The sequence below is a fragment of the Procambarus clarkii genome, chromosome 37, assembly GCF_040958095.1.
Source record: "Procambarus clarkii isolate CNS0578487 chromosome 37, FALCON_Pclarkii_2.0, whole genome shotgun sequence".
NCBI classification, from domain to species: Eukaryota; Metazoa; Arthropoda; class Malacostraca; order Decapoda; family Cambaridae; genus Procambarus; species Procambarus clarkii.
In genome coordinates this window covers 26,500,808-26,523,983 of record NC_091186.1, presented here as the reverse complement: position 1 = coordinate 26,523,983, position 23,176 = coordinate 26,500,808, and the positions used below count along the sequence as shown (strand labels likewise).

Genomic DNA, 23,176 nt, shown 5'->3' with positions numbered 1-23,176 from the left:
ATCACTTAATACTGTGCAAGTATTATAAACAAATCACTGTCTATACTGACGTGGTCATATGTTCTTGCTGGAACACGCCTTGAGTTCAGGACTGCCTTGGGTGAACTGAGTCCTGGTGCCCAAGATACCCTCCGCATCACATCTGAAGACGTAAATGTTATTAGTAAGACAGAAACTACACAAGGGTAAAATATAATGACAGCCTTTCACCGTGGAACAGAAAATGTGTTCGAGTGCACTCAATAGATGGCGTTGACATAGTCACCTCCCTTAACAGAGGGCGTTGTCGTTGACCCCCCCCCCCATCCCACCTAAACGAATTGTGGTCGGTAGTGCTCCACAGATGGTGTCGATATCGTCACACACACAAAACCAATTGCTGCCATCACCATCACCCAGCTGCTGCCACAAACCACTGTCTTCACTGCCACCATCCGCTCCCACCACCAACCACCTCCAACCACTGCCACCTCCAACCACCACATATACAGATGAACGTAACTTATTCTTGCTCATTTGCATATATCTGGAATACTAACAAAGTGTACTGTAATGAATGAGACCCTAAGCAGCTGCACAATATTTCTTGGCTTTGGCATGTCTATTATTGATTCATTAGTAATTTATATATATATAATTTCAAACATTGTGAAAAATTTCTATAAACCTTAGATGGACATATTCTAAGCAAGTAGTTGAAGAGGATTGCTAGGTCAGGTTATGAAAATTGAATTTTTTGTTTTTCTAATAATTTTTTTTAATGAAGGCAAAAGAATAATACCAAGAGAAAAAATTATGATTGTCATGTAAGAATGCAGAGTCAATTTAGATTTTCCTTTTCACATGAAACTTCAGGTCTCCATTTGAAACCTTCAGACATTGTAATGGAAGCAAAGTCTATCTTGATTTCTAAAGATTTGTTATATAAACAACAGGGGTCCCGGTAGTACAGTCGGATTCGTTCTCGACGCGCAAGCGAGAATTCCGGGTTCGAATCCCGGGCGAGACAGAAATGGTTGGGCACATTTCCCTTCACCTAATGGCTCTGTTCACCTAGCAGTGAGTAGGTATTCAGGAGTTAGTCAGCTTATTGCGGGGTTGCATCTTGGCCGGGGTCAGTACTTCAACCTGGTGGAGGGGTGTGGAGACCTCGATAAAAGCCAAAACATGTATGAATACACTCTGGCTTCCTGTCCCCTGACAATGAAATTATCCTTATATTGAGGTCTAAAATATTTTAGATTGTAATATATCAAATGTAACTATAGTAATTGAATATTTGTAAACATTTCTGAATTTTTCAGACTGATAAACAGTTTGCAATAGAGCTTCCGTGTTGAAGTCTTCCAAGAGACAACCAAATAAGGTAAGCTACATTAATCCATTTTAATTAGTATTGCTGCACTGTCTGCAGCTGCTAATGATATGATAGAGTATATAGTATGCATGGAGGAATCTGTATGTTAAAGATTCCCTTACCTCCACAGAATTGTTTATATCCTCAAATGACAAGGAGGTACAGTACTAGGACTCGGTCAAAACAAAATCTAATAGTTATCTTCATATGCCAACCCCTAGATGCAAAAAACTAAAACATTAGCTGAGCAGACAGGAAATATTGAGGACTGCTTGTAAAAATATAATATTTAGGACAGGGCTTTCTTTCCTCTTAAAAGACTTACCTTTCATAAATATGGTGTAAGATGATACTTAGATGATAATATTATGCTAGGAAAAAATGTCAAGCAAATCTGTTTGCCTAAATGAGCAAACACACACCAGGCATATGATACTGTTACCTTGGTTACTTTGAGATGGTTTCGGGGCTTAGCGTCCCTACGGCCCAGTCCTCGACCAGGCCTCCTGTAACACATTCACGTTATCGAAAGGAATAACGGAGCCAACTAGAGGGGATAATACTCTGTACTCGATCTTCATAAAAAATGACTAATCGGTGGAAGCACAATCTCGGATATCCTGTTGAAGCCATTAGACATGGTAGTCCTCGGGTAAATTCTGGTAAAAAAAACAATCTGGGTCATTTATTGGGCCAAAATAAAATGGGAATTATTCAGCATTCCATAGAAAACAGGAACTACAGAAGAATACAATATATACATAAAATGCCTATCTGTAAAGGAAAACAAAAGATAGAGCTTGGAATGAGACTGCAGAAAGTGCTGTACAGTATACAGATGCAGGCAAAGGTTAGTGATACTCTACTGTACTAGGTCAGCTGTAAATGTCCCTATAAAGAAAAAGTCAACTCTCAGAGAAATCATGAAGTTGCTGTAGAGCAAATACTAAAACTCATACCAGAATGGAGAAATGTCATAAACAAAGCCTTTAACAAAGAGGAAAAGATGCCATATGCTAATTTACATATGCAGGTAAGTAAATTTACATATGCAGGTAAGTAAAATTCCTTAAAAAACAGTACATTATGAAACTGTTTAGCATTGTAATAAAATAAAATGGACCTCGAGAACTTTTTCATCAATTCTTCCCGCCCAGAAAGTCACTTGTTGGATTTTGCAACAAAAGCACAAACTACAGTACATGCAGTAAAATGTTCAACATCCCCATATACTCGGCTTCAACTAGATTCCTGGAAATCATTGTCTATAAAGCAGTTAAAAATGTCATTAGTGTTTACACTTGGTATATTATTTTGAGAGATCTCGTAACAAACTCATATAAGGTCGTGTTCCAAATCTGCACAATAAACCTACACAATCAAATTACAACGTACTTGAGCAATAAGTATAATAGCTAGTGTAAAATAATCCAATGAAAAGTTGTGATGCAATAGGCAGGCTTTGAGGACGTGATAAACATTAGGCCAGGCCGTAATTGAAAAACAATATTGAAATAATCCACAGGTAAACCGTACATTTCTTGTTTTTCAGGCTTTTGTTTTTTTATTATTAGCTTAATGTATTCAATCATTTATGTCCTGTCCAGAAATCGAACCCTGGATCACTGATTGAGAGATGAGAATGGAGCTAACTGTTCTAAGAGACCCGAATGCATAGAGGCTTGGCTCCACAGCCGCTATGCATCTGGTTATGAGGGGGGCAGGATTCCTCCTGGTTGCAGACAGTCCTTTATCCTCCATTAGAGAATATTGGAATCCCATCTTAAATGTGTTTTTGGGAGTTCCTCTTTTGATTTGCTTAATGGAGCTTCATTTGCCTCTGCTCGTCAATGTGATGTGGGTTAGTGGCAGCTTCATGTCCATGTTTCGAAATATGTGTAGGGGCTTTGCTTTGGGGTTTTCTTTTGTTTTTTTGCTTTCCCATCCTTTGGGGTCCTCTTTGTTCCTTTTTACTGAAGTATCTGCTTCAACTGTCTTACCCAAGATTTGTATTCCTTTGTGATGCAATGATAGATTTCTGTGTGGAATGTTGGACTTGCTGTCATACAGGCGGCCTTAGACTACTCCTCTTTGAGTCTGCTTATTTCCTCTTTACTGTCTACTTCCCAATTTTTCACCGTTTCCTTTAGAGGTGATGGATCAGGCACTGGCTGTGGCAAGAGTATCCTTCCACTCTATTTCTTTGGTATTTCAGCTGTAGTCTGTGCCTCTGGTCCCTTCCATGAGCTATTCTAGTTAAATTTTTTTTCTGGCTCTAGGCTGAGGTGGATATTTTAGTGCACCTTTGGCTCTGGTGTGAGCCGAGTTGCCAGTTCACTCTTTGATGTCAGCAACCCCAGCATTCGCCTAGGTTTGGTGACTTGCAGGTTCTCGCTATCCTTTTTGCATAAGCTCCAGTCACGGTGTTGTGGAGGATAATGTTTGGGGGACTTCATGTCTTGGGGTCTCCATTGGACTTGGTCTTTTCTTCTTTACCAGGTTCCCCAGGTGACTTTCCTGCTTTCCACACCTCTTCTCCAGCTTGTAAAGGGCACTTTATTGGGCAAGGGAGTTGTTGCTGTTTCTTTATTGCTCTGTATGGTGTTCTGGCTCTTTCTGTTTCCAATGAAGGACTCTCGGGTTCACTTGTGACCTTTCCTTTCTCAGCACTCTTATTTGTCTAATTTTTTGGACAACCACCATTTCCAAGGTTCACAAGGCAGTATCAAGTTGTTAATTCTATGACAGGGTTCTGGAATCGGCTCCCAGTTGTACAGCACTTCTTTTTTCGGGTCAAGCTGCACCTTCCTGTATTGGTCCAGTTAAGGACGTTTTACGGGGTGTATTTTTCTGCTGACTTGTCTATAGGCAGTTCAGCCTTGGTTTCAGGCCCTTCTCACTGACTGTCTTGGTCCTTTGCCTTTCCTCAAACTCTGCCTCTTCCAGACGACTGGTGGCCTGACTTTAAATAGAAGGTTTGATTCTATCCACAGATCTTCACATCTGGAGCTCTTATGTTGTTTGTACTGTCACTTTTATAAGGACTGGTTGGTGGCTTTTTAAGTATTACAGTTGTCCTTTTCAGTACCAATATATGGTGGCTTGGCTGCCCTTTTGTTTTGAACTTTTTCTTCACCAGTTCTCCCGTTTGTGCCACTGATCATGTTCTCTCTGTTTAAGTTATTTGTGGAGCGTGCACTGGTACCCAATATTGCTTCCAGCAGTTGTCCTGGACCTTTTTTCCACCTCATGCTTCTTGTCCTCCTTGACTAAATATTACTTTTTTCAAGAGGGCTTTCATGTTGGCTCTGGTTGCTGGTACTGTATTCCCAATTGTAAACTAAACAGTGAGGTGGTTTGGTTCAGCCAACCTCATGTGTATCTGTGTACACATGTTCGCAAGTACTGTATGCTGCTATTACTACCTTCTTTGCTAACATGTTCAGACTGAGGGTTTCTAGCTGTCTAGCTAGGTGTTGGTTGCTCGTTACCTGTTGGATGTTTTCCTTCCTCGCTGGGTCAATGTGGTTCTTGGGTGTCCTTTTAGTTTGTTTTCCCTGTTTCCTAAGCTCTGGGTGCCATGAGGAGTAGGCAATGGGGAGTTACTGCTGACCAGCCCAGAAATAAAGCATTGAATGTAGTGAAACTCCTTTTTGTAGTGGCCTTTGTAGCTCTGCCTATTTTTGTCTTTTTTCATAGGGATCGGGTGTGTCTTGCAGGCGTCTTGTTAGTAAAGATGCAAGCAGGCTGGATCCCTGGGTGATATGAGCTTCCACTTGGTGGTGTGCTTGAGTTCTAGTGCTCGGATTGTTGACATTGGATAATTTCTGTTCTTATTTCCTTTCTCTCTTTAATCACGATACTTCAAGTAGTTTGTTTTGCTTTCCCTGTACTGTATTTAATGGGCAGTTTTACTGTTTTGGGTTGTTTACTGTTTACTGGTTTTGGGTCTTGGGTTGTTTACTGTTTACTGGTTTTGGGTCTTGGGTTGATCTTGGATCCCCTAGGCTCCCTTCAGTTCTATGAGCACACCAGATTCTGGACCTGGTATTTGGTAAGCCTGTGCAAGTTCAGACTTGGTTGTTTTGTGGTTGCCTCTGGTACCAGAGCTAATGCATTGGAGAGCTACTGCAACCACCAAGAAATGTGCATTTTATTACATTAAAAGCTTTAAATTTTAACTTTACAATGGCAATATAATCTGTGTCCCCACACACTTGTTGTGTTCCTCTGGATATGGCATGACTGCAATTACAGGTCAGTTAAAAGATGATGCGCCTATTACATCTTATTACAGCCCATTTCAAGTATTGCATTTGCAAACCAGATTATGGTGTAATTTTAATGATAAAATAATCTTTAAATTCATATCACAGGGTTTTCCAAAAAGTTGACATAAAATTTGTATTCTTCGAACACACACAAGTTGCAAAAGTGACTTTGGATTGGCAGCCCTACCTAAACCCAGGCTTGAAACTCTTCATCTTGGAATATAATAAACTTGTCGAATTGTGGAAGTACTCTATCTCTTCGACATTTAGTGTAAACAAACACACCATGCAAGTTAAAGGTCCTCAGATGTGGAACTTCCTTCTTAATAATGGCAAGAATTACATAACATGCACATTACAATGTTCACAAGTAATGTAAAGAAGCATCTAATTTTCTCACTGTATTAATGCTCATCATTTTCCTCATTATGATACAGTATCTGCTGTATTAAATTATGTTTACCTTGTAGTAATGTAATTCTGTACAACAGAATCTTGTGCTGCTAATTTATATATAGTATTACCATCTAAATTGGTATCTCCATCGGTATAATTTTTCGGTATCGCTCCCGTCCCTTGTACGACACTAATTTTGTATAATTATTATACAATTACAGTACTGTATATTATTATACAGTAACTTAAATTCCTTCCAACATAACTTTAATATATCGTTTTAAAGTAATAGTTTTAAGTAATACTGTATTTTGAAAATAACTATTGCAAATACTCGATGTACTGTATATTTCAATAGTTTTTCCTAGCTTCAAGAATTGCTAGAATCTCTCGGCATTTTACTGGCTTTGAAAGAATATACATAACCAAGTACTTAACCCCTGTAAATAAATATTAGGGATCCTCTGATTAATATGCCTTTTATTTAATTATCTTTCTTTACATCTGTGTGGGCACCAGTCTCCATTTACCATTTTAGTGTACAAAATACTATCGTATAATGAAACTAACATCCAAATATTTCTTGAAAGACTGTTTTATATCAAATGTTTTGTAGCATGTTTCTTTCCACAAGTACATACAGTAATTAATTTCTGTATTCTTTTCTACTATTTTATCACTTGTACGACACCATGCATACTACGTGCTCTGTACTTCTTTTCAAATAAAATAATTGAGACCGATTCTCACACGATCCATTGCAACAGACAGCAGCATGAGTGTGACTACTTCTACAGCTATTACTGTGTAGGACTGGGTATTATCAATATTTTGATAAAAACACACGCAAAGTTTTAATAAAGTTACATAAAGACTAAAAACAATGTTTAGTTAAAAAGCTCCACCTCTTTTAGAGACCCTTGAATGGCTAAATAAGATGTGTTTGTTATACAGGAATTAGCTTACTCTTTCACGAATGTTAACATCTTTATATTTTCTTGCCTCCACCATCCAGACTGACGCTGCTGCTAGACATCTTTCCTATATGTCTTTCCTACATTAATAAAGTATACTATATTTAAATAAAAAAAAAAGCAGAAATACTTTGAGTCCACAGGATTGCATAGAAACTATATTTTCAACAGGAAAATTATGGTTTCCTGTTGTCAAGAATAGGAAGCCTGTCAGACTTGCTGAGATCCCCTGGGCATAAAGACTGGCCTTTCCTAAGATGCAACCCCCAAAAAGTTGTTTAACTCTCGGTACAGTACATACAGTAATTTACTTTTAAGTGACAGAGGCATAAGGTGTAAAGAAATTTGCAGAAGTGTCACACTAAATATATACATTACAATACTGTCATTTCAATTTAGAAACCTTTAATATTGTTATATTAAATACTGTATTATGGATATAATAATGACTATATTTTTGGTTCATTAAGTTATATATTGTTGACTAATATTGTATTGATAATTTCTGGCACTAAAATGACTGCCACTTTGACTGGAGTTTTTTTTATAAAAATTTCTGATACAGTTGATGTCGAATGTATTTTTCTACAAATGAAATAGGGGTGCAGCCTCTGTCAGAAGAAATGGTTTTCATTTGAACAGTAGCACATCGTTTACAACTGTGTTTAAATTAAAGACCTTATTTATAATGTACATCATTTTAATTTCTTGGACATACAGTACTCCCTTTCACTCCACAGCCATTATCATTTACTCCTATTTAGGAGGCTTGGTCAAAGACTGGGCCAGGAGGGGAGTCATTGATCCTCAGAACCATCTCATGGTAGCTTCCCTTACTCATTATGTCATGCTTAATTCTAATTGCCCATAACAATGATTGTATAACTTGTTCGAGTGCCAGTTTACATTTTTTAAATTGCAAAACGGTACTCTGAAAGTAGTTTTTCACTTTTACTTCTTTCGCCACGGCATATACAACCACCACCACCACTTTAACCCTTTTGAGCTATAATTTCACACAAAACTTGACCATCGCCATGAGAAGTCATTCTCTGAATTGCTGATATCTATATTAAGTATAGTTGTGTGTGTAAGAATGTTTAACTTTGAATATTTTGTTCATAAATAAAGTTTCATTCTCAGGAGTTTACCTGTATCAGGTAGAAGATACATCCTGAGCGTAGTATATCACAAGTATAGAGAAGCTATACTTCTGATATATAAGCACCGCCCTTTTTTTTCCATCTTTGTAGTTCAGCTGTTGAGTCAATGCAGGTCACTGCTTCTATCGTCTTAAATCGTCTATCGTCTTCTATCGCTCCCTTGTATCCGTCTTAAAAGCAGCAGGGCGCACGTTGAGAAGTTATGGTATCTTAATCCATTCCATTTCTTTTTCGTTTTGAAAGGCAGTTGTGTGTGTGCTGCATGAGTCCTGTCAGTACTAGGGTTAGCAGCTTCATCCTCTCGCCAACAAGTGCAGTTAGGATGTGTGGAGGATTGTGGTGGTGGGTGTGAGTGTGGAGGATTGTGGTGGTGGGTGTGAGTGTGAGTGTGGAGGATTGTGGTGGTGGGTGTGAGTGGAGGATTGTGGTGGTGGGTGTGAGTGTGGAGGATTGTGGTGGTGGGTGTGAGTGGAGGATTGTGGTGGTGGGTGTGAGTGTGGAGGATTGTGGTGGTGGGTGTGAGTGGAGGATTGTGGTGGTGGGTGTGAGTGTGGAGGATTGTGGTGGTGGGTGTGAGTGGAGGATTGTGGTGGTGGGTGTGAGTGTGGAGGATTGTGGTGGTGGGTGTGAGTGGAGGATTGTGGTGGTGGGTGTGAGTGTGGAGGATTGTGGTGGTGGGTGTGAAGTGTGGAGGATTGTGGTGGTGGGTGTGAAGTGTGGAGGATTGTGGTGGTGGGTGTGAAGTGTGGAGGATTGTGGTGGTGGGTGTGAAGTGTGGAGGATTGTGGTGGTGGGTGTGAAGTGTGGAGGATTGTGGTGGTGGGTGTGAAGTGTGGAGGATTGTGGTGGTGGGTGTGAAGTGTGGAGGATTGTGGTGGTGGGTGGGAAGTGTGGTTGGTTGTGGTTGGTTGGTTGTGGTTGGCTGGTTGTGGTGATGATGAGTGTGTATGTGTCTGAGAGAAAACTAGTGGTAGTGAGGAGAGGAAGTAGCGAGGCACTATGAGTGTAGGAATGACGGGTATGGAGAGCTTTAGGACGACATAATGGGAGTATGGAGGGGGCGAGGGGGTTTATAAGGGGCTCTTAATAGAGACCATTATCTTGGCCGCAGGGCGAGTGAGTGGCGCTCATCGATTCCCTGTCCCTTAACATCATGTTGCTCTAGTGTACGGCTCGGCATGTGTCATGGTATAGAGGGGTGAGAGCAACCTCTAAGGTAGAGAGGTGTATTAGGGTGATAACTACTATATTGTCTCTTACACCTTGAGTGTAAGGTAAGTAACAGCTGCCTCCTGTTACCTTGTGTAAGGTAAGTAACAGCTGCCTCCTGTTACCTTGTGTAAGGTAAGTAACTGCTAACTCCTGTTACCTTGAGTGTAAGGTAACAGCTGCCTCCTGTTACCTTGAGTGTAAGGTAAGTAACAACTAATCCTTGAGTGTAAGGTAAGTAACCACTATTCCTTGAGTGTAAGGTAAGTAACCACTATACCTTGAGTGTAAGGTAAGTAACCACTATACCTTGAGTGTAAGGTAAGTAACCACTATACCTTGAGTGTAAGGTAAGTAACCACTATACCTTGAGTGTAAGGTAAGTAACCACTATACCTTGAGTGTAAGGTAAGTAACCACTATACCTTGAGTGTAAGGTAAGTAACCACTATACCTTGAGTGTAAGGTAAGTAACCACTATACCTTGAGTGTAAGGTAAGTAACCACTATACCTTGAGTGTAAGGTAAGTAACCACTATACCTTGAGTGTAAGGTAAGTAACCACTATACCTTGAGTGTAAGGTAAGTAACCACTATACCTTGAGTGTAAGGTAAGTAACCACTATACCTTGAGTGTAAGGTAAGTAACCACTATACCTTGAGTGTAAGGTAAGTAACCACTATACCTTGAGTGTAAGGTAAGTAACCACTATACCTTGAGTGTAAGGTAAGTAACCACTATGCCTTGAGCGTAAGGTAAGTAGCCACTATACCTTGAGTGTAAGGTAAGTAAGAACTATACCTTGAGTGTAAGGTAAGTAAGAACTATACTTTGAGTGTAAGGTAAGTAAGGATGAAGTTCGTCATGGTCTATAACACCAACTTGTTCTTCGCGTTCTTCTACGTGTAGTGTGGGGGGGGGGGCTGTTGTTAAGGGCTTATACGAGGGGGCGGACCTGTTGTCTAGGTCTCCCACTATGTGCAGGTCTCCTACTATGCCCCGTTTGTTTAGGGCCATGTAGGAGGACCCATTGTTAGGGACGTGTAGTGGGGGGTGACCCATTGTTAGCGGGCACCTAGTGTGCCACTGTGGTGGCGTGCCACTACACCTGCGTGTGACACAGGTGTATGAGGGGTTTGAGGTGTGACACACCTCATACTGCCCCCTTTGCTGCCTACGACATTTGTGTAAATAGGTTCGCCAAGTTGGGGTATACAGATTACCGATATATTGACTGGTACCTGGGCGCGCACCTATTCCAGGCGCACCTCGCCGCTTGCTGGGATAAGAGATAGACTAAGATTACCCTCGGTAACACTATACTGGTGACCAGATAACAGCTGAGGTATATACGAGAGCGTGCCCTACCTAAGCCAGCACGGGAGACATCTCCCGTCACGCAGGGTGCAGTCGCACATCCACAGATCTCCAGTATCAGCTCTTGATACTGGTAATGGCTCAAAAGGGCCGCCACTTACGGGCTATTCATGCCCGTGCTACCTTTTGGGTGGCTTAATTTTCATCAATCAATCAATCCTAAGCCAGTATAGTGGCCACAACTCTCCCTGACAGGCAGACGTCTGCTGATAACCGGATCACTGCCTGGCAGACTTGTATTGATAACTAGAGCAGTAGTACAAGTGACACGGGGGGGGGGGTGTGTCGCCCCCCACCACCAGCACGTCTTCCTCCTCAGACCCCCCCCCTCCCCTCTGAGCCGGTACCCCCACGACGCGTTATGAAATATTAAAGCCCCTGATAACTGCGATGGGAGGGAAGGGGGTAGGACGCAAGGTATGGGGGGGGGAGACACTTAGAGCCACGGTGGGGCAGCTGGTGGAGTGTTTGTTATGGGGGCGAGTCATGGGGGGGGAGGGTAGGTCATGGGGTGGGGGGTTACTAATGGGGATGGGGGGGGGAAGGTGATGTATTAGGAAGCGATGTAAACTGTAAGTCTACCAGGCTCCTGACACTGTGGTTTACCCAAGACCCAGCAACTTAAATGTTGTCACAACTCTGGGATTACCACTCAAGAACCGTTACTAAGAGGCCAGAGTGATGACGGCGTCGCTCCTGTTCACCCAGCAGTAGTAGAGTACCTGGTTGGTAACCGACAGACGGGTAGTGTTCCAGGGAACACTACCACGGTAAGGCTTACCGTGAGCTATGGGACGAGAAAGCTCTCGGTCTGCTATCAGGAGTCAGAAGTCGTCTGCTCCTGCACCCCCCATGTAAAACTCGCTAGACGCAGTTCCCGGACTCCCGATTCCAAAACTCCCGGACGCCGGTTCGAATCCTCGTCACGGCCCTTGTGGATTTGTTCACTAGACTTGTCCTCGGTCCAAGCATAGTACATACATGTACTGAATTGGGTTCGAGATTGTCCGAGGCCTAGTATATGTTTTAAGAATATATTTATTCCGTTTCACTTTGACATTTTCGAATTTCAGTGGTATAAGACGTGAACATGTCTTATTTTGAACATGTATTTTATTGTATTTTGTACCGTCCATCCGTAGTAGCCACAGGGTGTGTAGTGTGTGTACACTGTGCTGGGTACGGGGGACACGCACTATAAGGAAGATAACAGTACCGGCTACCGTGACACGAGTGCTGATGATTGCAGGTAATTGTTGGGTAGGATATCTTGCCCCACACGCCTCCGGGACCTCTGCAACCACCGCCCAACCCGGCCTCCCCATTTGCCACCCCTCAAAAAAAAAATAAGATTGAAATTGAAATAAGTTTATTGATGTAAAATACACACAAAGGGATGAGGTAGCTCAAGCTATTCTCACCCCGTTCAGTACAACGTGTTAATACATACATAGACACACATCACAAACAATAAACATATTACCAAACATTCTGAGAGATAAACATATACATTTCCTAAAATAAGATTGTTTTGTCTATCGAGAAACGTACGAACCCAAGCAACCCGCCTAACCTATCGAGGCCGATGCATAGAAAACGTTATTGTGGTGCTTCAACTTTTATGTATACACACCCAGGAGTAACCAGATGAGGTCCGGAGCAGCTGGATCATTTCCACCTTTCCTGACATGAGTTACGAGGAAAGGCTGCGGGAAATGCACCTCGCGACACTGGAAGACGGAAGAGTAAGGGAAGACATGATCACTACCTACAAAATTCTGAGAGGAATTGACAGGGTAGATGAGGATAATCTATTTAACACGGGTGGTACGCGAACAAGGGGCCACAGTGGAAACTGAGTACCCAAGTGAGCCATAGACACATTAGAAAGAACTTTTTCAGTGTCAGAGTAGTTAACAGGTGGAATGCATTAGGCAGTGATGTGGTGGAGGCTGACTCCATACACAGTTCCAAATGTAGCAACCCGTTCTCGCACTTTCATTAAGTAAATATTGACTTATTTAATAAGTGCATATGTGACATACTAATTTATTGTGAATATTTTAGTTTACCTTGAAAATCTTAATAGAAAACACCGACCTTACCTAACCTTCTAAGTATGTTAAGATAAGCATCTTATTGCTTCGTAATTACAATTATTACTTAACCTATACCTATAATAGGTTAAGTAACAATTGTAATTACGAAGCTATAAGATGCGTATTTTAACATACTAAGAAGGTTAGGTAAGGTCGGTGTTTTCTATGAAGCTTTTCAAGGTAAACTATTATGTTAAATATGTCACCTATGCACATATTTAATAAGTCAATATTGACTTATTAAATTTGCGAGAACGGGTTGAATCGTCAGGTGTTCTTGTTTGAAGGTGGCAAGAAAGCTCAGGTGTTCTTGTTTGAAGGTCGGTTTGGTGCCTTCTTTTGATAATTACTTGTTTGAAGGTGCCAAGAGAGGTCAGGTGTGTGTTTGAGTGGGTAGAGGTGTGTGGTGTTGATGTGGCTGGTGTCGGTGACCTTCCTCGCCTTGAGGTGATCTTGGGAGCTCCTTCACCTTTGTTGACCCGTGTTCTACCGAACTGGTGTCTTCACCTTTACCCTACACCACGCTCCCCTGGCTCCCTTACACGCTCCCAGGCCTCTCCCCCCCTACACGCTCCCTCCCCCAAACACAACACCTAGGACACCCTTCTAAGTACCAAACTACTCCCCTTAATCACCCGGTAATCGTCCCCTCTCCCCCTACACCCCCCTTTAGTCTCCCCCTACCCCTTCACCTGGGTGGTTGATGGGTCGTAATGGCCGGAACAAAGTAGTTAAATACAGCAAAACGCTCTTGCAGTCTGGCTATTATGACTCCATCGACCCGACTGGCCATTTTGTACTGGTCCCCTCTTGCAGTGTACAGGTTAATTACCCTGACCGCCAATCAATACACCTTGATGAATGGCTCTCTGGTTGTGTTCACTCACGGCCACACTGAGGGCCCAGGGGGTAATGGGGGCCTTTGTTCCTGCCCGCCCTGCTCTTGTTACGGAGTGTCAGGGGCGCTTCATTGTCAGGGGGCGCCCCCTTGCTCCCATGGGCTGTCAGGGGGCGCCCCCTTGCTTCCATGGGCTGTCAGGGGCGCTCCTTTGCTCCCATGGGCTGTCAGGGGGCGCCCCCTTGCTTCCATGGGCTGTCAGGGGCGCTCCCTTGCTCCCATGGGCTCTCAGGGGCGCCCCCTTGCTCCCATGGGCTCTCAGGGGCGCCCCCTTGCTCCCATGGGCTGTCAGGGGCGCCCCCTTGCTTCCATGGGCTGTCAGGGGGCGCCCTCTTGCTTCCATGGGCTGTCAGGGGGCGCCCTCTTGCTTCCATGGGCTGTCAGGGGGCGCCCCCTTGCTCTCATGGGCTGTCAGTGGGCGCCCCCTTGCTTCCATGGGCTGTCAGGGGGCGCCCCCTTGCTTCCATGGGCTGTCAGGGGGCGCCCCCTTGCTCCCATGGACTGTCAGGGGGCGCTCCTTGCTTCCATGGGCTGTCAGGGGCGCCCCCTTGCTCCCATGGGCTGTCAGGGGCTGTTATCTAGTGGTAACTCACACCTCCCTCATATCTATTGGCCACCATACACTTGAATCCCTTGCGTTTGAATCCAATTATTTTCTGGTTCTCGTTTGATTATATCTTGTTCTAACTTCAGGGTATTGGGGTCAGTACTTCTGACTTTATTTAATTTATTGCCTGTCTCTACTTCCTCTTCACAATCGACTTGAGAATGGTCCAGGACGGACCGAAACGTCGTCGTCGTCCCTTCACCTTCTAGCGTGTGGTCTGGTCAACATACTTTAGCCACGTTATTGTGACTCATCGCCTGCGGCAGTACTTTGTTAGTTCAAGGTATTGGGGTCAGTACTTTGTTAGTTCTAGGTAATGTGGTCAGTACTTTGTTAGTTCAAGGTATTGTGGTCAGTAATTTGTTAGTTCAAGGTATTGTGGTCAGTACTTTGTTAGTTCAAGGTAATGTGGTCAGTACTTTGTTAGTTCAAGGTAATGTGGTCAGTAATTTGTTAGTTCAAGGTAATGTGGTCAGTAATTTGTTCAAGGTATTGTGGTCAGTACTTTGTTAGTCCAAGGTATTGTGGTCAGTACTTTGTTAGTTCAAGGTATTGTGGTCAGTACTTTGTTAGTTCAAGGTATTGTGGTCAGTACTTTGTTAGTTCAAGGTATTGTGGTCAGTACTTTGTTAGTTCAAGGTAATGTGGTCAGTACTTTGTTAGTTCAAGGTAATGTGGTCAGTACTTTATTAGTTCAAGGAAATGTTGCAATTGGAAGTTGATGTAGTGGTATTGCAAGTACAGTAGTGGTGTTGGGGGGTTAGGACAATGTGTGCTCATGAGTTTAGTGATGAGTTTGTTTGGTCGTGGTAATAATGGAAGTGTTATTAGGTTTTTACCCCATAATGGCAGGTTGACTGGTACTTACCTAGTTGTACTTGCTGGGGTTGAGCTCTGGCTCTTTGGTCCCGCCTCTCAACTGGTGTACAGGTTCCTGAGCCTACTGGGCTCTTAACATATCTACACTTGAAACTTCATGGTACCGGTAGTTTGTTGAAGGTGTGATGGTAGTTTGGTGACAATACAAGACTGGACATTCCCGATGTATTATACATCGTCAAACCATAAAGCCAACTAATTCCATCTCTGCCATCATACAGGACACAGGAAACATACAGTATGTTGACCAGACCACACACTAGAAGTTGAAGGGACGACGACGTTTCGGTCCGTCCTGGACCATTCTCAAGTCGATTGAGAATGGTCCAGGACGAACCGAAACGTCGTCGTCCCTTCAACTTCTAGTGTGTGGTCTGGTCAACATACTTAAAAAATGAAATATAAAGAAGATTCGGACCAGAAACATTGATCTCACGTTTTTTGTCATATCGAATAATATATAGTTCTATGTATATAAAGTATATATATATATATGTGGTGTGAGTGGGTATGTGTAGGGAAGGTGTGGGACCCGAAGCGTGGCGGTAACCACCCTCGTATTGATTGGGAAATGTTCCGCCGCCTCGTGTCGATACTTGTAAATACCTAATGTATGCATGCGTCTCTTGTCCACCACCAGGCTTTGTGCGCGTCCATGCGGGCGGGGCGTGGAGGTGGGGGCGTGAAGGGCGGGGCGCAGCATGGGCATGATATAGCCCTGGTGCAGGTCAGAGAGGCATGCGACGGGAGACATTTCCCGTCACGCAGGGTGCAGTCACACCTCCACAGATCTCCAGTATTGGCACTTGATACTGGTAATGGCTCAAAAGGGCCGCCACTTACGGGCTGTTCATGCCCGTGCCACCTCTTGGGTGGCTTAATCTTTATAAATATAGAGAGGCATGCACAAACATCCTGATATTTATGCTACATGATGGGTGTTCCATGTTTTGTTTACATCACCTCACTACGATTTTGTCCGACTCCCAGCACTGTGTACCATGTGTGTGTGTAATCTGTCAGCGCCTCCCTCGTAGTCAGTTATACCCATCACGCCATTATCGGACCCTATCCCTGCTCTAGCAATTAGATCACTCGTCACTGATTGATGAAGATTAAGCCACCCAAGAGGTGGCACGGGCATGAATAGCCCGTAAGTGGTGGCCCTTTTGAGCCATTACCAGTATCAAGAGCTGATACTGGAGATCTGTGGAGGCGCGACTGCACCCTGCGTGACGGGAGATGTCTCCCGGACCAAGTGGTGACCAGATGGTGACACGTCACTGTTTTGTAACTCTTAAGTGTCGTGCAGGTATTAGTCTGTACCCACACAAATCTCCCTTCTAACGTCTATCCCGTTCTTATAAACGAAGGTCAAATGCTTATTAATCCAGCAGCTAATGAATGAAAACGCTACGCAAGACTCGCAACCCGTCCTCGACTCAACCCGTATTCCAAAGATCCAAAAGTTCATTCCATGCACACGCCAAACCCCCCCTGATAATGAATGAATGAATTATGAATGAACAACGGTTTACACGCGACTCACAACTGATGACGTTCGAACACTTCCGGAACAAGTGCTTCACTGACGAATTTTGTTCGAACCACAACGCTGTAAATGCTTCACCCACGTACTACAAATAATCGCCAACAGAATCTAAAACAGCTAACCTAACCTATGCCTATATATGCACAATATGCTAATATATTATAATATTAATTTATACTTGCGAAAATTCCCGTTTTGAATGAAGAGCATGTAAAAATTTATGAATGCGTCTGTGGGGTCGACCGCTGGATGTAATGGACCTGAGTCGAGGATGGATTGCAGTGAAGCACTTGTTCCGGAAGTGTTCGAACGTCATCAGTTGCGTGTAAACCGTTTTTCATTCATAAACAGGGTTTGGCGGGTGCATGGAATGAACCTTTGGGTCTCTGTCTTGGAGGGCGGGCTGAGACACTCAACGGGATGACGTTTGAACTTTCCTCGAGGTCATTCGAACGAGCAGAGGTTGACCTCTGCCCGAATAGCAAGTGTAAATGCTTCTCACCCACGTGGCAAAAGTATAAATAATTGCCAACGGAACGAAAAAAACACAGTCTAATCTACACTTACATACAAAATAAATATATAAAGAAAACGCGAATTTTGCAAGCACATCACGTTGACTGATCTGAGAGGTCCTCCTCACATGGGTCTAGTGAGGCGGGTCTGTGCTCACACAGCCACCACCCTCCACAGCCACACACCCCCTCCACAGCCACACACCCCCTCCACAGCCACACCCCCTCCACAGCCACACACCCCCTCCACAGCCACACACCCCCTCCACAGCCACACACCCCCTCCACAGCCACACACCCCCTCCACAGCCACACACCCCCTCCACAGCCACACACCCCCTCCACAGCCACACACCCCCTCCACAGCCACACACCCCCTCCACAGCCACACACCCCCTCCACAGCCACACACCCCCTCCACAGCCACACACCCCCTCCACAGCCACACACCCCCTCCACAGCCACACACCCCCTCCACAGCCACACACCCCCTCCACAGCCACACACCCCCTCCACAGCCACACACCCCCTCCACAGCCACACACCCCCTCCACAGCCACACACCCCCTCCACAGCCACACACCCCCTCCACAGCCACACACCCCCTCCACAGCCACACACCCCCTCCACAGCCACACACCCCCTCCACAGCCACACACCCCCTCCACAGCCACACACCCCCTCCACAGCCACACACCCCCTCCACAGCCACACACACCCTCCACAGCCACACACACCCTCCACAGCCACACACACCCTCCACAGCCACACACACCCTCCACAGCCACACACCCCCTCCACAGCCACACACACCCTCCACCTTTACCCTCTGAAGATTGCGTTTCACTCTGGCTCACACCTACACCGCTCCTCTCTCGACAATTAAATGTAAATACTTAGCGCAGTTTTGATTTCCAGCACTTGGAGAGTAAGAGCACTGGTGTTGGTATTCTGGGGGGGGGGGGTGTGGACACGGGGGGGGGGGAAGGAGGGAGTGGACATGTATAGTTGGGGGGGGGGGGGCAGTTTGTAAGTGAATACGGCAAGTCGCGGAACTAAGAGGCCGGCTGAGTTACGTTGAGTGAACAGGAGTCCTGTCTGTGTGGGACTTCACGTGCCCCTACTCTCCCTCCTGCACTCTTGCTCTTGGGCTGGCGCTCTCTCTCTCTTCTCTCGTGTGTGTGTGTGTGTGTGTGTGTGTGTGTGTGTGTGTGTGTGTGTGTGTGTGTACCTGGAAATGCTACACCTAGTGATAACCCGCCCTCCAGTCTCTAGTAATGGCCCCTCAAGACTGTCCTCCACTTCTTCTCATCCCAGAACCACTCTGGGTCTGATGATCGCTGATGTCTGGGTCATGTGCGCGAGGATGAATGGAGACCGGCGTCGCTGAAAGACTTGTATCATTAACACCCTCGTAAGAAAACAAATTCGTTGAACACTTTGACTAATAGCACTTTTGCCTCGAGTCTCTAGCATGGCTTCACTTAAGGTAAGGGAGCCGGTCGGCCGAGCGGACAGCACGCTGGACTTGTGGTCCTGGGTTCGATCCCAGGTGCCGGCGAGAAACATTGAGCAGAGTTTCTTTCAACCTATGCCCCTGTTACCTAGCGGCAAAATAGGTACCTGGGTGTTAGTCAGCTGTCACGGGCTGCTTCCTGAGGGTGGAGGCCTGGTCGAGGACCGGGCCGCGGGGACAATAAAGCCCAAAAATCATCTCAAGATAACCAAGATAGGTAGATCATTCGCAAGGAATGCATCTGAATTTGTACGTTGATAGTGATACAACAGGGACGAGATGGGTGGGTAGCCTTTCTGACACTCAAGTTCTCCTTGAGTGTCAGAAAGTGTTAGACACAGTCTTGACAACCAGACTGCCTAAACAAGACGAGAGATGGAATACTATACCTGTGGTAGGAGGCAGACTGTCACGGTAGCTGAGCAGTTACACGCGGCGTCCCTCGGGGTGTTGTGCTGGCACCCCGTCTGGTCCTCTAAGGTCAATCACCCGACACAGAAAATGGTTATTATTTATTATTAACATCTTTATTGACAAAATTAATTACAATTTTGCCTAATCTGAGGATTTTGATAGTCTTATTAAAGTGAGGATAATGCTGGTATTCACCGTCATACTGGACAGAGGGTCATACATAAGACAATAGGTCTAAACTGTAGGCTGAAGCACATATATATCATGGTTACAATCAATGTTTTAATGTATGGATATGTGAAAACAACTTTCTACTGTGCACTGCCACACAAGGGCAGGGATCAGAAAATGGTCAGCTGCATCAGTGTTTACGGGCAAGTGATGAGGCGAATTAGAAACGAAATCTGGTGGGTGTAGAGAGATGTGAATGGTCTTCAGCAGTGGTCAGGGATATTGTTGCTGACCTTGAACCCATGACCAGTGGGCAGAGGGGGCGAGAACCCTGTGATCAGTACTGACTGAGAGGGAAACATTTCCTAGAAGCAGAAGACAATATATACATGCTTGTTTATATATATATATATATATATATATATATATATATATATATATATATATATATATATATATATATATATATGTATGTATGTTGGTGGAGCGGGTTAAGGCGTACCTGTTATGCCAGTTGCTGGAAGGCTTCTGTGCTGGCTAGGGTTCGAGTCTCCTGGTGGGAAAGTGTTCTAAAGTTGTGTGTGTATATATATATATATATATATATATATATATATATATATATATATATATATATATATATATATATATATATATATATACACACACAACTTTAGAACACTTTCCCACCAGGAGACTCGAACCCTAGCCAGCACAGAAGCCTTCCAGCAACTGGCATAACAGGTACGCCTTAACCCGCTCCACCAACATACATACATATATATATATATATATATATATATATATATATATATATATATATATATATATATATATATATATATAATATATATATATAATATATTTGTGCAATAATTGGCTGTTGATTGCTGGTGTTGACTTCTTGATGTGTAGAAGTCTTCTTGATGTCTACACATCAAGAAGTCATCACCAGCAATCAACAGCCAATTATTGCACAACTATATTCTACCTACCTCAAGACTCCGCTCCAATATATATATATATATATATATATATATATATATATATATATATATATATATATATATATATATATATATATAATATGTAAGTGTTTACACTGAAACAAAGCAGAAAATACCACTGGTTTGTTTTGTAAGATATCCCTGGGAACACAAACCGAAACTGTCTCTATTTTCCGCTTGTTACAACTTGTAATAAAGTTGTTACATCTTGGCTTAACGTGTTTATGACGTCTTAGAACGTTGTTACAACTTGCTATATAGGTTGTTATAACTAGTTAGGAAGTGTTAAAACTTGTTCGAACGTTGTACCAACGTCGTAGTTTCGGTGTGTGTCTGGCGGGATATGTCCATTTCAGGCAATATATCTCAACCTAAGATGCCATACATTTGGTTAGCTTAACACCTCCAACATGGGCTCAGGGATGGCAAATCTCTCGCGCGCGTGTGTGCGCGCAAGCACGCTCGTAAACACACTGGGGGGCGTTTAAGGTGCGTCCTGAAGAGCGATCTGGCGAGGATGCTGCGGCCGGTCACCATAGCAACGGGTAGTGGTTACCATGTCAACAGCACGCTACGACCGTTCACACTCCTCAGAGGCTGTGTGTCAACTATTGCTGCATCCTCACCCTTCACAAACTTGTGAGGAGGTGGGGTGGGGTTGAGGGCGGGTGGGGTGGGGTGGGGTTGGGTTGAGGGCGGGGCGGGTGGGGTGGGGTGTTGTTGAGGGTGGGGTGGGGTTGAGGGTGGCGAGGGCGGGGTGGGGTTAGGGGCGGCGAGGGTTATCTTGAGATGATTTCGGGGCTTTAGTGTCCCCGCGGCCCGGTCCTCGACCAGGCCTCCACCCCCAGGAAGCAGCTCGTGACAGCTGACTAACACCCAGGTCCTTATTTTACTGCTAGGTAACAGGGGCATGGGGTGAAAGAAACTCTGCCCATTGTTTCTCGCCGGCGGCGCCCGGGATCGAACCCGGGACCACAGGCTCACACGTCCAGTGTGCTGTCCGCTCGGCCGACCGGCTCCCCTGGGGCGGGGCGTGTACGGGATCAGCCAGGTTGTGATGGAATGTGAAGGTGTGTGCTGTAGACGACAATAGCCTGGTCGTGGGCGCTCGACCTCGGGGCCCAGCAGCTAAAGTACTATGTGCAAAGACCGCACACCTTCAATATAGTGCTGATGCTTGTACTGACCTAGTTGTGCTTGCGGGGGGTTGAGCTTTGGCTCTTTGGTCCCGCCTCTCAACTGTCAATCAACTAGTGTGATTGTTTCTCGCCGGCGCCTGGGATCGAACCCAGGACCACAGGATCAGAAGTCCAGCGTGCTGTCCGCTCGGCCGATCGGCTCCCCTGGGGTGGGGCGTTGAGCCATCTGGACTATCATATCTACATTTGAAGCTGTATATGGAGTCTCCACCACTCTTCTGATTTCTTCCTAATGCATTCATCTGTTAACTACTCTGACACTGAAAAATTATTTTCTAACGTCCCTGTGGCTCATTTAGGTATCACCCGTGGTAAATAGTTTATCTACACTCAATTTCCCCTGAACATTTTTTAGGTGGCAACTGTCTTCCCCTTAACTCTTCTGTCTTCTAGTGACGTGAGGTTTAATTCCAGTAATCTTTGTTCGTAGATCATACCCCTCAGCTCGGGTACTAGTCCGGTGGCATACCTCTGAACTTTCTCTAACAGCATTTTGTGGTTGACTAAATACAGACTCCACACTGGCGCTGTATGCTCCAGGCTTGGTCTAACATATGTGGTATGCAAGGTCCTGAATGATTCCTTACACAAGTTTCTCTAAAGGTCAATCTTGCATACGCTATTGCTGATAGCGTTTTGATGTGGGCTTCAGGGGGGGACAGTCTGAAATGACGTCAACCCCCAGATCTTTCTCTCTTCCCGATTTCTGAAGGATTTCATCTCCTAAATGATATCTCCTGCTCCTTAGACCTATTTGCATGACTTTACACTTGCACGAGCTAAACTCTAATAGCCATTGTTGGACCACATGACTTTACACTTGCACGAGCTAAACTCTAATAGCCATTGTTGGACCACATGACTTTACACTTGCAAGTTTGTAGAGGAACTGTTTGTCGGGAGGAATGCTTAATCCAGTACTTCGCCCCCGCAGTAGTCTGCTTGTTTGCTTGTGGCAACACTGTGGCGGTGTTGTACAGTTGTGGCAACACTGTGGTGGTTTTATAACGTAATAAGGATAAAGTAACACTGGCGGGTGTTGTGGTGTAAGCTGGCAGTAACACTGGCGGGTGTTGTGGTGTAAGCTGGCAGTAACACTGGCGGGTGTTGTGGTGTAAGCTGGCAGTAACACTGGCGGGTGTTGTGGTGTAAGCTGGCAGTAACACTGGCGGGTGTTGTGGTGTAAGCTGGCAGTAACACTGGCGGGTGTTGTGGTGTAAGCTGGCAGTAACACTGGCGGGTGTTGTGGTGTAAGCTGGCAGTAACACTGGCGGGTGTTGTGGTGTAAGCTGGCAGTAACACTGGCGGGTGTTGTGGTGTAAGCTGGCAGTAACACTGGCGGGTGTTGTGGTGTAAGCTGGCAGTAACACTGGCGGGTGTTGTAGTGTAAGCTGGCAGTAACACTGGCGGGTGTTGTGGTGTAAGCTGGCAGTAACACTGGCGGGTGTTGTGGTGTAAGCTGGCAGTAACACTGTCGGGTGTTGTGATGTAAGCTGGCAGTAACACTGGCGGGTGTTGTGGTGTAAGCTGGCAGTAACACTGTCGGGTGTTGTGGTGTAAGCTGGCAGTAA

At 44.7% G+C, this 23,176-nt stretch overlaps 1 protein-coding gene across 5 annotated transcripts in view; it reads left to right on the top strand.

The window, feature by feature from the left end:
- LOC123765868 (Checkpoint suppressor 1-like) overlaps window positions 1–23,176 on the top strand; it is a 110,581-nt gene that overhangs the window by 4,688 nt on the left and 82,717 nt on the right. For all 5 annotated transcript variants that reach the window (XM_045754700.2, XM_069337327.1, XM_069337326.1 and 2 more), the window contains exon 2: window positions 1,305–1,366. The gene's annotated coding sequence lies outside the window, so the exon portion shown is untranslated. The remainder of the gene's footprint in view (window positions 1–1,304; window positions 1,367–23,176) is intronic.